The sequence below is a fragment of the Pristiophorus japonicus genome, chromosome 14 (genome assembly GCF_044704955.1).
Source record: "Pristiophorus japonicus isolate sPriJap1 chromosome 14, sPriJap1.hap1, whole genome shotgun sequence".
Taxonomy (NCBI): Eukaryota; Metazoa; Chordata; class Chondrichthyes; family Pristiophoridae; genus Pristiophorus; species Pristiophorus japonicus.
The window spans coordinates 88,511,195-88,526,976 of NC_091990.1; the positions used below are offsets into that span (position 1 = coordinate 88,511,195).

The 15,782-nt window shown below is 48.5% G+C and overlaps 1 protein-coding gene across 1 annotated transcript in view; it reads left to right on the forward strand.

Moving 5' to 3' along the window:
• The window catches only part of syt13 (synaptotagmin XIII), a 43,904-nt gene that overhangs the window by 13,460 nt on the left and 14,662 nt on the right, over positions 1-15,782 (forward strand). The gene's annotated exons all lie outside the window — the stretch shown is intronic.

Genomic DNA, 15,782 nt, shown 5'->3' on the forward strand with positions numbered 1-15,782 from the left:
CATCAATTTTGGTTTATAGTCAGACCTAAAGAGACTGATTACTTGTTATCTGTGTGCACCATCTCAGCCAGTGTAAAAGCATGTGTAAAAAGCCATGATTTCAAGTTCCAATAAATTCTTGGGTATGACTTATAAGTGGGTGTAACTTTAAAAAAAAAACTGAACCAGTAACTGTAGAATTAGATAATGACATGTATCCTATCGTCGTTCTGGGAGGGACAGGAAACAGAGAGCAGAATGAGAGAAATGGGATGGACACGATCGAGGGCCCTGTCAACCACGGTAGAGGGGAATCCTCGGTTCAGGAAAAAGGAAGACATGTCAGAAGCACTGGAGTGGAATATGGCATTGTCAGAACATGAGAAAACTGGGATAATAGAATAGAGTCCTTATAACAAGGGGGTGGCAGGACGTGTAGTCAAGGTAGTTGTGGGAGTCAGTAGGCTTGTAGTAGTTATTGGTTGACAGCCTATCTCTACAAATGGAGATAAAGAAGTCGAGGAAGGGAAGGGAAGAGACAGAAATTGACCATGTGAAGGTGAGGTAAGGGTGGAAATTGGAAGCAAAGTTGATGACATTTTCCAGTTCGGGGCGAGAGCAGGAAGTGGCAGAGATACACATCAATGTACCAGTAAAATAGGTGATAAACTGAATCTGAGTAGGATTTGAACAAAGAATGTTCCACATATCTCACAATGCTTAGGACCCTTTACAGATTACTCCACTTAGGGTGGACTTGGGCCAGGGATTTCCAGGTGCCGATGGGGATGTTGCACTTTATCAAGGAAGCTTTGAGGGTGTCCTTTGAAACGTTTCCGCTGCCCACCTGGGGCTCACTTGCCATGTAGGAGTTCCGAGTAGAGCGCACAGTATTAACATTGGTATTCAAGCATGGCACAGCGCTAACACGCGAGCTCAGACAGTGCACAGCGCTAACACGCGAGCTCAGACAGTGCACAACGCTAACACGCGAGCTCAGACACAGCACAGCGCTAACACGTGAGCTCAGACACGGTACAGTGCTAACACTGGAGTCCAGACTATTATTTATGAATAAAGAGTCTGACTAGATACTGTGAGCTCAAAGTAAAGTGTGACCTTAGTCTTTTATTGCAGGTCTCCAGAGTGCCTCTCCAGCCTGTGAGGCCTCCTTAAGTACAGGTGCTCCCAAGGGACTATGGGATCCCTTGGGACTCCAGGGGATGAGCCCTCTGGTGGCTACAATAGGTATATACAGGTTTACATATATAACAGCACTCCCCCCACCCCCGCAAGTCAATCGTGTAACTATTTACAAGGTGAGTCGATCTGAGGCCTTTCTTTCCCTGGTTGATCAGTGCAAATGCTGGTTTTGGTGAATCGTTTGTTGGGCCCTCGCTGGCTGCTGTGCAGCTGGCCTTGCTGGGCTGCCTGGAGTGGTAGGTCCTGCTGGGCTGCTGCGGGTGATAGGTTCTGAGTTTGATTTGGTCCAAGTGTTTCCGGTGGATGAATCCATTTGAAAGTTTGACCCGAAACACCCTACTCCCCTCTTTGGCCAAAACAGTGCCGGGAAGCAACTTGGGACCTTGTCCATAGTTCAACACAAATACAGGATCATTGATATCAATTTCGCGTGACACATTTGCGCTATCATGATATGTACTTGGTTGAAGCAGCCTTCTCTCTACGTGTTCATGTAGATCAGGGTGGACTAACGAGAGCCTTGTCTTAAGTGCCCTTTTCATGAGCAGTTCAGCGGGTGGAATCCCAGTGAGCGAGTGGGGTTTCGTGTGGTAGGTGAGTCTGCTGTGAGCCTTCAGTTACCCTCTTCAAGCTCTGCTTGATGGTTTGCATTGCTCTCTCTGCCTGACCATTGGATGCTGGTTTGAACGGGGCAGATGTGACATGTTTGATCCCATTACGGGTCATGAACTCTTTGAACTCGGCACTGGTGAAACATGGCCCGTTGTCGCTCACAAGGACATCAGGCAGGCCGTGCGTGGCAAACATGGCCCGCAGGCTTTCAGTGGTGGCAGGGCCGTGCTTGCTGACATTATCTCACATTCAATCCATTTGGAGTACGCATCTACAACCACTAGGAACATTTTACCCAAAAATGGGCCTGCATAGCCGACATGGACCGTGGACCACGGTTTGGAGGGCCAAGACCATAAACTTAGTGGCACCTCCCTGGGAGCATGTGTTACATTTGTGCATGCAGGACTCTAAGTCCACATCGATACTAGGCCACCACACGTGGGATCTGGCTATCACTTTCATCATTACAATGCCTGGGTGAGTACTGTGGAGATCACTGATGAAAGTGTTCCTGCCCTTCTTGGGGACCACTACCCGATTACCCCACAGAAGGCAGTCTGCCTGTATAGACATTTCATCTTTGCGCCACTGGTACGACTTTATCTCTTCCTGCATTTCCACTGGGACACTGGACCAGCTCCCGTGTAACACCCATTTTTCACTAGGGACAGTAAGGGGTCCCGGCTCATCCAGGTTCTAATCTGTCAGGCTGTGACGGGTGATTGCTCACTCTCGAATGCTTCCATTTCTATGACTAAATCTGTGGGCTGTGCCTTTCCACCCCCATGGTGGGCAATGGCAGCATGCTGAGAGCATCGGCGCAGTTTTCTGTGCCTGGCCTGGGGCGCATGGCGTATTTGAATGCGGACAACGCGAGCGCCCATCTCTGGATGCGGCCGATGCATTCGTATTTATCATCTTACTTTTGAAAAAAAGAGATATCAGTGGCTTATGGTCAGTTTCCAATTCAACTTTGAGCCCAAACAGATATTGATGCATTTTCTTTACCCATAAACACATGCTAACGCTTCATTTTCAATCATGCTGTAGGCTCTCACAGCCTTAGACAGACTTCTGGATGCATAAGCAACTGGTTGCAATTTCCTAGATTCACTAGCTTGTTGCAATACACACCCGACCCCGTACGACGATGCATCACATGCTAGTACCAAACGCTTACATGGATCATACAACACAAGCAATTTGTTTGAACATAACAATTTTCTATCTTTTACAAAGGCATTTTCTTGACTTTTACCCCATATCCATTCGTCTCCTTGACGCAGTAAGGTGTGCAGTGGTTCTAACAGTATGCTGAGATCCGGTAAGAAGTAACCAAAGTCGTTCAGGAGTCCGAGAAACAACCGCAGCTCCGTCACGTTCTGTGGCCTCGGTGCGTTCTCGATTGCCTCCATCTTCGAATCGGTGGACCTGATGCCATCCACCGCGATTCTTCTCCTCAGGAACTCCACTTCAGGCACCAGGAAAACACACTTCGACTGTTTTAACCTGAGCCCCACGTGGTTGAGTCGACTAAGAACCTCCTCCAGGTTCTGCAGATGCTCGACTGTATTCCGACCTGTGACCAAGATGTCGTCCTGGAAGACCACCGTGCGCGGGACCGACTTCAATAAGCTTTCCATGTTCCTCTGGAATATTGCTGCGGCTGATAGAATCCCAAATGGGCATCTGTTGTAAATGAAGAGATCTTTGTGCATGTTGATGCAGGTGAGGCCCTTCGATGATTCCTCCAGTTCCTGCATCATGTAGGCCGAGGTCAATCCAGCTTCGTGAACGTCTTTCCTCCCACCAGCATCGCAAAAAGGTCGTCTGCTTTTGGTAGTGGGTATTGATCCTGCAAGGAGAAACGATTGATAGTTACTTTGCAATCACCACAGATTCTGACAGTGCCATCTCCCTTGAGGACTGGAACAATCGGACTGGCCCACTCGTTGAATTCGATTGGCGAAATGATGCCCTCTCATTGCAGCCGGTCCAGCTCGATCTCCACCCTCTCTCTCATCATGTACGGTACTGCTCTCGCCTTGTGATGGATGGATCGCGCCCCCGGAATTAAGTGGATCTGCACTTTTGCTCCTTGGATCTTCTCGATGCCTGGTTTGAACAGCAAGAGGAACTTGTTTAAGACCTCGGCACACAAAGTGTCGTCAACGGATGAGAGCACTTGAATGTTGTCCCAGTTCCAGCGTATCTTTCCCAGAAAGCTCCTGTCGAGCAGCATGGGACCATCGCCTGGTACCACCCAGAGTAGTAGCTTGTGCACCGCTCCATCATAGGAGACCTTTACAGAAGCACTGCCAATTACGGGAATCAGTTCCTTTGTGTTAGTTGTCAGTTTCGTGTGAATAGGACTCAGGACTAGCCTTGAGGCCTTGCTGCCCCACAATTTATCGAAAGTCTTTTTGCTCATAATGGACTGACTCGCACCTGTGTCCAGCTCCATTGACACTGGGAGTCCAGTTAATTCAGCCTTCAGCATTATCGGGGGAAACTTTATGGTAAATGTGTGCATCCCATATACCTCTGCCTCCTCTGTTTGAGGCTCTGGTTCGTCATGATCCGCCGTGGATCTGTCCTCCTCTGCAACATGGTGGTTTGCAAGATTAGCAGGGTTTGCAGCTCGCCTGCACATATGTTGGAGGCGTTCCATTGTTCCACAGTCCTTGCAAACGTACCCTTTGAAGTGGCATGAATGGAAACGATGATCACCCCTGCAGCGCCAACAAGGTGTTAAGGGCCTTGCATTCATCATCCTTGATGGTGGACTCTGAGACATCTGCGGATGTGCAGCTGCAGGCATGTGGGGCCTGCCCTGAACGTTGCGAATTGAAAACAACAGCACTTTGTTCACAGTACTTATAGCAGCACTCGTGTGCTGAGAGATTTTCTTAGTATTGTCATTGGTGGCAATGAACGCCTGGGCTATCGCTATGGCTTTACTCAAGGTTGGGGGTTTCTACATTCAAAAGTTTGCGAAGTATCACTTCATGGCCAATGCCAAGTATGAAGAAGTCCCTGAGCATGTGCTCCAAATGTCCTTCAAAATTCGCAATGTCCTGCAAGGCGTCTCAGCTCGGCGACATAGCTCACCACTTCGTGGCCTTCAGATTTTTGTAGGTGTAAAACCGGTACCTTGCCATCAGAACGCTTTCCTTCGGGTTCAGATGCTCCCAGACCAGTGTGCACAAATCATCGTACGATCTCTCTGTGGGTTTCGCAGGAGTAAGCAGATTTTTCATGAGGCCATATGTTGGTGCCCCACAGACGGTGAGGAGAATCGCCCTTCGTTTGGCAGCATTCGCTTCTCCTTCCAGCTCGTTGGCCACGAAGTATTGGTCGAGTTGTTCCACGAAGGTTTCCTAATCATTTCCCTCTGAAAATTTCTCCAGAATGCCTACTGTTCTCTGCATCGTTGGGTTCGTCATCTGTATCTCATCGCCGGTTATTGTGTATGAATAAAGAGTCTGACTGGATACTGTGAGCTCAAAGTAAAGTGTGGCCTTAGTCTTTTATTGCAGGTCTCCAGAGTGCCTCTCCAGCCTGTGAGACCTCCTTAAGTACAGGTGCTCCCATGGGATTGTGGGATCCCTTGGAACTCCAGGGGATGAGCCCTGTGGTAGCTACACAAGGTATATACGGTTTGCATATATAACACAGACAGTGCACAGCGCTAACACTGGAGCTCAGACTATCATCATTATTGTTGTGTATCTGTAAAGCATGCACTCCCATGTTCCGCCACAAAGGAGCTCATCGCCTGAAGTCCCAAGGGATCCCAGCATCCCTTGGGAGCACTGTATATAAGCCGACCCTTAAGGCCTGTTCCTCACTCTGGAGTGTCTTATTAAAGACTGAGGTCACTGTTACTTTAACCTCCCTGTGTGCCGCCTCATCTGTGTTAGGAACACAATGACTGGCGACGAGAATATGAATCCAACACAAAGATGCAGCAAACTGTGGGCATCCTGGAGAAGTTCTCAGCGGGTGAGGACTGGGAAGCCTATGTCGAACAGCTAGACCAGTACTTTGTAACCAATGAGCTGGACGGAGAAGGAAGCGCTGCAAAAAGGAGAGCGGTCCGTCTCACAGCCTGCGGGGCAGCGACCTACAGCCCCATGAAGAATCTTCTGGCTCCGGTGAAACCCACGGATAAGTCGTATGAGGAGCTGTGTACACTGGTTCGGGAGCATCTTAACCTGAGGGAGAGCGTGCTGATGGCGAGGTATCGGTTCTACACGTGCCAGCGATCCGAAGGTCAGGAAGTGGCGAGCTACGTCGCCAAGCTAAGGCGACTTGCAGGGCAATGTGAGTTTGATGGTTACCTGGAGCAAATGTTCAGATGTTTTTGTACTGGGAATTGGCCACGAGACCATCCGACGAAAATTTTTGACTGTAGAGACATCGACCCTCAGTAAGGCTATTGCGATAGCACAGGCATTTATGTCCACCAGTGATAACAATCTCTCAGCACACAAGTGCTCGCAATGTTCATAAATTAATTGGAACTGTGTTTGCGAGCAGAAATGTACAGGGAAGAACCCATGAGTCTGCAATTGCCAGCAGGCCTCAGGTGACCCAGATGACTCCGAATCCGCAACAAATGATGAATGCAAGGCAATTCACACCTTGTTGGCATTGTGGAGGCTTCCATTCAGCCTATTCATGCCGCTTCAAAGGGTTTGTTTGCAAGAGCTGTGGAACAATAGGTCACCTCCAAAGAGCTTGCAAACGAGCTGCAAGTTCTGCAAAACCTGCTAACCCTCACATGGCAGAGGAAGATCGGTCCATGGTGGATCAAAGCAATTTCAAGTCTCAGAGAGGAGGCAGATGCTGAAGTACACGGGGTGCACACATTTTCGACAAAATGTCCACCTATAATGCTAAACGTAAAATTGAATGGCTTACCCATAGCCATGGAACTGGACACTGGCGCTAGCCAATCCATCATTAGTAAAAAGATGTTTGAGAGACTGTGGTGCAACAAGGCATTCAGACCAGCCCTGAGCCCCATCCACACGAAACTGAGAACGTACAACAAAGAGCTTATCATTGTCCTGGGCAGCACCATGGTCAAGGTCACTTACAAGGGCATGGTGCACGAACTGCCACTCTGGATTGTCCCAGGCAATGGCCCCACATTGCTTGGCAGTAACTGGCTGGGCAAAATCCGCTGGAACTGGGATGACATCCGAGAGCTATCACATGTCGATGAGGCCTCATGTACCCAGGTTCTTAACAAATTTCCTTCCCTTTTTGAGCCAAGCATTGGAAACTTTTCCAGGGCAAAGGTGCGGATCTACTTGGTCCCAGAGGCATGACCCATTCACCACAAGGCACAAGCGGTACCTCACGTGATGAGGGAGAGAGTGCAAATCGAGCTGGACAGACTGCAACACGAGGGCATCATCTCACCAGTGGAATTCAGCGAGTGGGCCAGCCCAATTGTTCCAGTACTCAAAAGTGATGGCACAGTCAGGATTTGCGGCGATTATAAAGTAACTATTAATTGTTTCTCGCTACAGGACCAATACCCGCTACCTAAGGCAGACGACCTATTTGCAACACTGGCAGGAGGCAAGACATTCACCAAGCTCGACCTGACTTCGGTCTACATGATGCAGGAGCTGGAGGAGTCTTTGAAGGGCCTCACCTGCATCAACACGCACAAGGGACTGTACATCTACAACAGATGCCCGTTTGGAATTCGGTGGGCTGCAGCGATCTTCCAGAGAAACATGGAGAGCCTACTCAAGTCGTTACCACACACGGTGGTCTTTCAGGATGACATATTGGTCACGGGTCGGGACACCGCCGAGCACCTACAACACCTGGAGGAGGTCTTCCAGCGACTGGATCGCGTAGGGCTGCGGCTGAAAAGGTCGAAACCCTTCTTCATGGCAACAGAAGTGGAGTTTTTGGGGAGAAAGATCGCGGCGGACGGCATTCGGCCCACAGCCTCTGGCTTGGTGGCTATCAGGAATGCGCCCAAAGGCCACAGAACATCACGGAGCTGCAGTCATTCCTGGAACTCCTCAACTATTTTGGTAACTTCCTACCGCGGTTAAGCACCCTTTTAGAGCCCCTACATGTGTTATTACGCAAAGGTGAGAACTGGGTATGGGGAAAAAAATCAAGTAATTGCTTTTGAGAAAGCCAGAAACATTTTATGCTCCAACAAGCTGCTTGTATTGTATAACCCGTGCAAAAGACTTGTGCTAGCATGTGACGCGTCATCATACGGAGTCAGGCGTGTATTACAACAAGCTAACGTTGCGGGGAAGCTGCAACCTGTCACCTATGCTTCCAGGAGCTTGTCTAAGGCCAAGAGACCGACCGCATGATTGAGAAAGTGGCATTAGCGTGTGTGTTCGGGGTAAAGAAAATGCATCAGTATCTGTTTGGCCTCAAATTTGAGCTGGAAACCGATCACAAGCCCCTCACATCCCTGTTCGCTGAAAACAAGGGGATAAATACTAATGCCTCAGCTTGCATACAAAGGTGGGCACTCACGCTATCAGCGTATAACTATACCATCCGCCACAGGCCAGGCACCGAGAACTGTGCTGATGTTCTCAGTCGGCTACCATTGCCCACCACGGGGGTGGAAATGGCACAGCCTGCAGACCTGTTGATGGGCATGGAAGTGTTTGAAAATGATAAATCACCTGTCACAGCCCGCCAGATTAGGACTTGGACCAGCCAAGATCCTCTGCAGTCCCAAGTAAAAAAACTGTGTACTGCATGGGAGTTGGACCAGCATCCCCGTTGAAATGCAAGAGCCAATCAAGCCGTTCCAGCGGCGAAAGGACAAGCTGTCCATTCAGGCAGATTGCCTGTTGTGGGGTAACCGCGTAGTGCTACCAAAAAAGGGCAGGGAAACGTTCATCTCGGATCTCCACAGCACACGCCCGGGTATAGTAATGACGAAAGCGATGGCCAAATCCCACGTGTGGTGGCCCGGTATCGACTCTGACTTAGAGTCCTGTGTACGGCAATGCAGCGTATGTGCTCAGTTGAACAACGCGCCCAGAGAGGCACCACTAAGTTTGTGGTCCTGGCCCTCCAGACCATGGTCGAGGATCCATGTCGACTATGCGGGCCCGTTTCTCAGTAAAATGTTCCTGATGGTGGTGGATGCTTTTTCAAAATGGATTGAATGTGAAATAATGTCGGGAAGCACCGCCACCGCCACCATTGAAAGCCTGAGGGCCATGTTTGCCATCCACGGCCTGCCTGACATACTGGTCAGTGACAACGCGCCATGTTTCACCAGTGCCGAATTTAAAGAATTCATGACCCGCAATGGGATCAAACATGTCACCTCGGCCCCATTTAAACCAGCCTCCAATGGGCAGGCAGAGCGGGCAGTACAAACCATCAAACACAGCCTTAAACGAGTCACAGAAGGCTCACTTCAAACCCGCCTGTCCCGAGTACTGCTCAGCTACTGCACGAGACCCCACTCGCTCACAGGGGTGCCCCCGGCTGAGCTACTCATGAAAAGGACACTTAAAACCAGACTCTCGCTGGTTCACCCCAACCTGCATGATCAGGTAGAGAGCAGGCGGCAGCAACAAAATGTAAAAGATGGTCGCGCCACTGTGTCACTGGAAATTGATCTGAATGACCCTGTGTGTGTGCTACACTATGGACATGGTCCCAAGTGGATCACGGGCACGGTGATAGCTAAAGAAGGGAGTAGGGTGTTTGTAGTCAAACTAGACAATGGACAGATTTGCAGAAAGCACCTGGACCAAACGAGGCTGCGGTTCACAGACTGCCCTGAACAACCCACAGCAGATACCACCTTTTTCGAGCCCACAACACACACCCAAAGGATCAACGACACCACGCCGGACCAGGAAATCAAACCCATCACGCCCAACAGCCCAGCAAAGCCAGGCTCACCTAGCAGCCCTGCAGGGCCAACAACACGCCAGCCCAGCGAGGGCACAGCCAACACACCAGAACAGACATTTGTACCGAGGCAGTCCACCAGGGAAAGAAAGGCTCCCGACCGCCTCACCTTGTAAATAGTTTTCACTTTGACTTTGTGGGGGAGTGATGTTGTGTATCTGTAAAGCATGCACTCCCATGTTTCGCCACCAGGGAGTGAATCCCCTGAAGTCCTAAGGGATCCCAGCATCCCTTGGGAGCACTGTATATAAGCCAGCCCCTGAGGCCTGTTCCTCACTCTGGAGTGTCTTATTAAAGACTGATGTCATTGTTACTTTAATCTCCCTGTGTGCAGCCTCATCTGTGTTAGGAACACAATAATTATCATAGGCAGTCCCTCGAAATCGAGGAAGACTTGCTTCCCATCTAAAAGTGAGTTCTCGGGTGACTGTACAGTCCAATACAGGAATTACAGTTTCTGTCACAGGTGGGACAGGGTGTCGTTGAAGGAAAGGGTGGGTCGGGAATCTGGTTTGCCGCACGCTCCTTCCGCTATCTGCGCTTGGTTTCTGCATGCTTTCGGCGACAAGACTCGAGGTGCTCGGCGCCCTCCTGGATGCTCTTCCTCCACTTAGGGTGGACTTGGGCCAGGGATTCCCAGGTGCAAATGGGGATGTTGCTCTTTATCAAGGAGGCTTTGAGGCTGTCCATGAAACAATCCTCTGCCAATCTGGGGCTCGCTTGCCGTGTAGGAGTTCCGAATAGAGCACACAGTGCTAACACTCGAGCTCAGACAATGCACAGCACTCACACATTAGAGTAGTGAAAAAGTACAGCGTGATACATAGAAAATAGGTGCAGGAGGAGGCCATTCGGCCCTTCGAGCCTGCACCACCATTCAATATGATCATGGCTGATCATGCAACTTCAGTATCCCATTCCTGCTTTCTCTCCATACCCCTTAGCCGTAAGGGCCACATCTAACTCCCTTTTGAATATATCTAATGAACTGGCCTCAACAACTTTCTGTGGTCGAGAATTCCACAGCTTCACAATTCTCTGAGTGAAGAAGTTTCTCCTCATCTCGGTCCTAAATGGCTTACACCTTATCCTTAGACTGTGACCCCTGGTTCTGAACCTCACCAACCTCGGGAACATTCTTTCTGCATCTAACCTGTCCAATCCCGTCAGAAATTTACATGTTTCTATGAGATCCCCTCTCATTCTTCTAAATTCCAGTGAATATAAGCCGAGTCGATCCAATCTTTCTTCATATGTCAGTCCTGCCATCCTGGGAATCAGTCTGGTGAACCTTCGCTGCACTCCCTCAATAGCAAGAATGTCCTTCCTCAGATTAGGAGACCAAAATTGCACAGTATTCAAGGTGTGGCCTCACCAAGGCCCTGTACAACTGCAGTAAGATCTTCCTGCTCCTATACTCAAATCCTCTTGCTATGAAGGCCAACATGCCATTTGCTGCCTTCACCGCCTGCTGTACCTGCATGCCAACTTTCAATGACTGATGTACCATGACACCCAGGTCTCGTTGCACCTCCCCTTTTCCTTATCTGTCACCATTCAGATAATCTTCTGCCTTCCTGTTTTTGATACCAAAAGTGGATAACCTCACATTTATCTACATTATACTGCATCTGCCATGCATTTGCCCACTCACTAACCTGTCCAAGTCACCCTGCAGCCTCTTAGCATCCTCCTCACAGCTCACATTGCCACCCAACTTAGTGTCATCTGTAAACTTGGAGATATTACATTTAATTCCTTTGTCTAAATCATTAATGTATATTGTAAATAGTTGAGGTCCTAGCACTGAACCTTGCGCTAGTCATTGCCTGCCATTCTGAAATCAACCCGTTTATTCCTACTCTTTGCATCCTGTCTGCCAACCAGTTCTCAATCCACATCAGTACATTACCCCCAATACCATGTGCTTTAATTTTGCACACTAATCTCTTGTGTGGGACCTTGTCAAAAGCATTTTGAAAGTCCCAATACACCAGAACCACTGGTTCTCCCTTATCCACTCTACTAGTTACATCCTCAAAAAATGCTAGAAGATTGGTCAAGCATGATTTCCCTTTCATAAATCCATGCTGACTTGGACCGATCATGTCACAGCTTTCGAAATGCACTGCTATTACATCTTTAATAAGTGATTCCAACATTTTCCCCACTACCGATGTCAGGCTAACCGTTCTATAATTCCCCGTTTTCTCCCTCCCACCTTTTTTAAAAAGTGGGGTTACATTAGCTATCCTCCAATCCATAGGAACTGATCCAGAATCTATAGGATGTTGGAAAATGATCACCAATGCATCCACTATTTCTAGGGCCACTTCCTTAAGTACTCTGGGATGCAGATTATCAGGCCCTGGGGATTTATCGGCCTTCAATCCCATCAATTTCCCTAACACAATTTCCTGACTAATAAGGATTTCCTTCAGTTCCTCCTTCTTGCTAGACCCTCAGTCCCCTTGCATTTCCGGAAGGTTATTTGTGTCTTCCTTAGTGAACCGAAGTTTTCAATTGGTCTGCCATTTCTTTGTTCCCCATTATAAACTCACCTGATTCTGACTGCAAGGGACCTACATTTGTCTTCACTAATCTTTTTCTCTTCCCATATCTATAGAAGCTTTTGCAGTCAGTTTTTATGTTCTCTACAAGCTTACTCTCATACTCTATTTTCCCCCTCCTAATAAACCCTTTGTCTTCCTCTGCTGAATTCTAAATTTCTCCCAGTCCTCATGTTTGCTGCTTTTTCTGGCCAATTTATATGCCTCTTCCTTGGATTTAACACTATCCCTAATTTCCCTTGTTAGCCACAGTTGAGCTACTTTCCCCGTTTTATTTTTACGCCAGACAGGGATGTACAATTGTTGAAGTTCATCCATGTGATCTTTAAATGCCTGCCATTGCTATCCACCGTCAACCCTTTAAGTATCATTCGCCAGTCTATCCTAGCCAATTCACGCCTCACACCATCGAAGTTACCTTTTTTCTTCAGCTCCTCCTTCTCGCTAGACACAGCACAGCACTATCACTCAGTGAGAAGATACAACACTCGAGTTCCAACACCAAAAATGCTCATGTTGGGATTTCTAGGCCAATTTGCAAAGTGTTCACATTTTCTCGTCACTATCCATCCTTAAGATTGCTGTGTGCTGGATGCACTAAGATGAGTCTAAATGTAATTGGCTGCCCTTTGTGACATTCACTAGTTACTATATTCGGGTAGTTATTCATGGATCAGCTTTGTGCTGGAATGCTTTTCATAGGCACTGCCTTTATTCCTCAGAAAGGAAGCAGCTGGAAAGTTACTCTTGGTGTTTTGGTGTCCTTGAAAAACAGAAAAAAATGTTTTCTAAACACTCTCCCACACATCTTGTGCTCTTTCAGACCATCCATTCAAACATGACCCAAAAATGTCTATATCCGCTCTTGAACAGGACATGGCAGCCTGTCACAAGCCACTGTTTTAATAACTGTGGATTGGGTTGTAATTTGTAGCTCCGCATCTTTAATTGAAATTCATATCTTCAAATCACTGGCAGCTGTAGGTGGTGCCTATATTGACCTCTTGCAAACCTTCCCTGGTAGATGTGACAACAAATCAATTTTTTTTAAAAGAGTTAGTACAAACAAGGAGAGACCAGGAGGAACCATTAACCCCCTTTTATTGGTGGAGGAATCAAACCAGCCGCTGATTGGATCACCTTGGTTCCAATGTAATGTCCCCGCTTTGCTGCCAGTGAAAGTTGGGCAGCAAATGGCACTTTACCATCTCCTGAACACACTTTGTACTGCTTGTGTCATACCGCAAGGGAAAATGGCTGAGGGAATGTGAGCAAGATCCAGGGAGGGAAATCTTGAGGTCCTATACATTACCAAGTTGGCATGTGCGCCAGTGCAGCCTTCGGCCGCCTGAGGAAAAGTGTTTGTTTGAAGATCAGTCCCTCAAAACTATCACCAAGCTCATGGTCTACAAGGCCGTAGTAATACCCGCCCTCCTGTATGGCTCAGAGACGTAGACCATGTACAGTAGACACCTCAAGTCGCTGGAGAAATACCACCAGCGATGTCTCCGCAAGATCCTGCAAATCCCCTGGGAGGACAGACGCATAAACATTAGCGTTCTCGTCCAGGCCAACATCCCCAGCATTGAAGTACTGACCACACTTGATCATCTCCGCTGGACAGGCAACATATCCGCATGCCAGTCATGAGACTCCCAAAGCAAGCGCTCTATTCGGAACTCGTCCACAGCAAGCGAGCCAAAGACGGGCAGAGGAAACATTACAAAGACACCCTCAAAGCCTCTCTGATAAAGTGCGACATCCCCACTGACACCTGGGAGTCCTTGGCCATAGACCGCCCTAAGTGGAGGAAGTGCATTCGGGAGGGCGCTTAGCTCCTCGAGTATCGTCGCCGAGAGCGTGCAGAAATCAAGCGCGGGCAGTGGAAGAAGCGTGTGGCAAACCAGGCTTCCTGCCAACCCTTTCCCTAAACGCCTATCTGTCCCACCTGTGAAAGAGACTGTGATTCTCATATTGGACTGTACAACCACCTAAGAACTCATGCTAAGAGTGGAAGCAAGTCTTCCTCGATTCCGAGGGACTGCCTATGATGATGATGATGCCATGACATGAAGCAGTGTGGAAACATTAAGAGTCTCTCTGTTAAAACTATAACGGGCATGGAAAAGAGGAAAGGAAAGAAGAGGATGGAGGAGAAAGAATTAAAATTAAACTTTAAGGAGTCAACCCTTTAGTGACTTATGACAGAAGATAACACATGATAACAACCATACCTCCAACTTCAGAAAAGTTTTCTGTAACCTCAGCAACCCCCGCCCCCCCCCCCCCCCCCACCAATTATATGCAGAAAATTAAATGGTTGAAAGTAGATTATAACAGGGGAGTGATGCAAACAATGAGTTTGGATAAACTTTTAGGGGATATTTTTCTGCCTACGAGTGGATCTCCCATGCTCATGGTATTTTGGATAACACAGTTTTACAATGATGGGTGCTTTATGCAATATGACATTGTTCTGCACCTAAAATGCAACTGTCTGATTCTTTAAGGTCCCTCAAGCCTAATTGTAAAACTTTAGGTTAATTAAAGGTCAGGTCAGAAGGGGCAAGCAATGTCACTGCCTTTTTAAATTTTTATATATAATTGTGATGCTTTAAAATGTGACTCCTGATGTCTGAAGCATGATGTTTGGCATTGGAAGTATGATGGGTGCGTGCCAAATGAAAGCCCTTTACATACAGATACATATAGAATATATTGTGATGTTACTGGTTAGCATGGTCTAGGACTTTATAGGATATTGGCCTCTCTTGCAGGATCTTAGAGATAATCAGTCCATCATGTATAACTTCACATGATATTAGGCCATGATCTAGGGACGTTTAGGGGGCAAAATTGCCCTGCGCCCCGTTTGGAGGTGGTAACCTTCCAGCCGGGGACATTTATCGCCCGGTCCGGAAGTTCCAACCCTGGCCCGGAATTTGACCCTTCCGCCCCTCAACAGAGGCGGAGTTCTATTGAAGGGGCGCTCGTGGGGCAGGAGCGCCGCGCGGAGTCCAGCGTGGCAGAATGCCCTCCCCTCTAATTAAAGGGGAGGGCCGCTGCACGCTCTGCAGTCCCTTCGGCAGCTGCCACTTGGCCACCAGGCAGGATGGTGGCCCGGTTGAGGCAGCAGAAGAATCGGCCGACGCAAAAATATGGCAGGCTACGGTGCAAACGGCCTCCCCTTTAAGGGACGCAGCGCCATACTCGCGGCACGTGGGACAATTTCTCCTGCGTGGCGCAAAGGGGTCGGCGCACATGGCAATGATGTCAATGGCGTGCGCACCAGCTCGGGGTGCAAATCGCGGGGCGGGGCGATATCGACACAACGACTCCATACCTTTGGGGCAATTTCCCCAGAGGCAATATCGACCCCTTCCCCCGGCCGATAACCTCGCTGTGACCCATTAGAGCCCCCCGGAGGCACTAATGGGACTTTAAAAAAAGGCAGTTTCGCCCCCTATTGGTCAATTC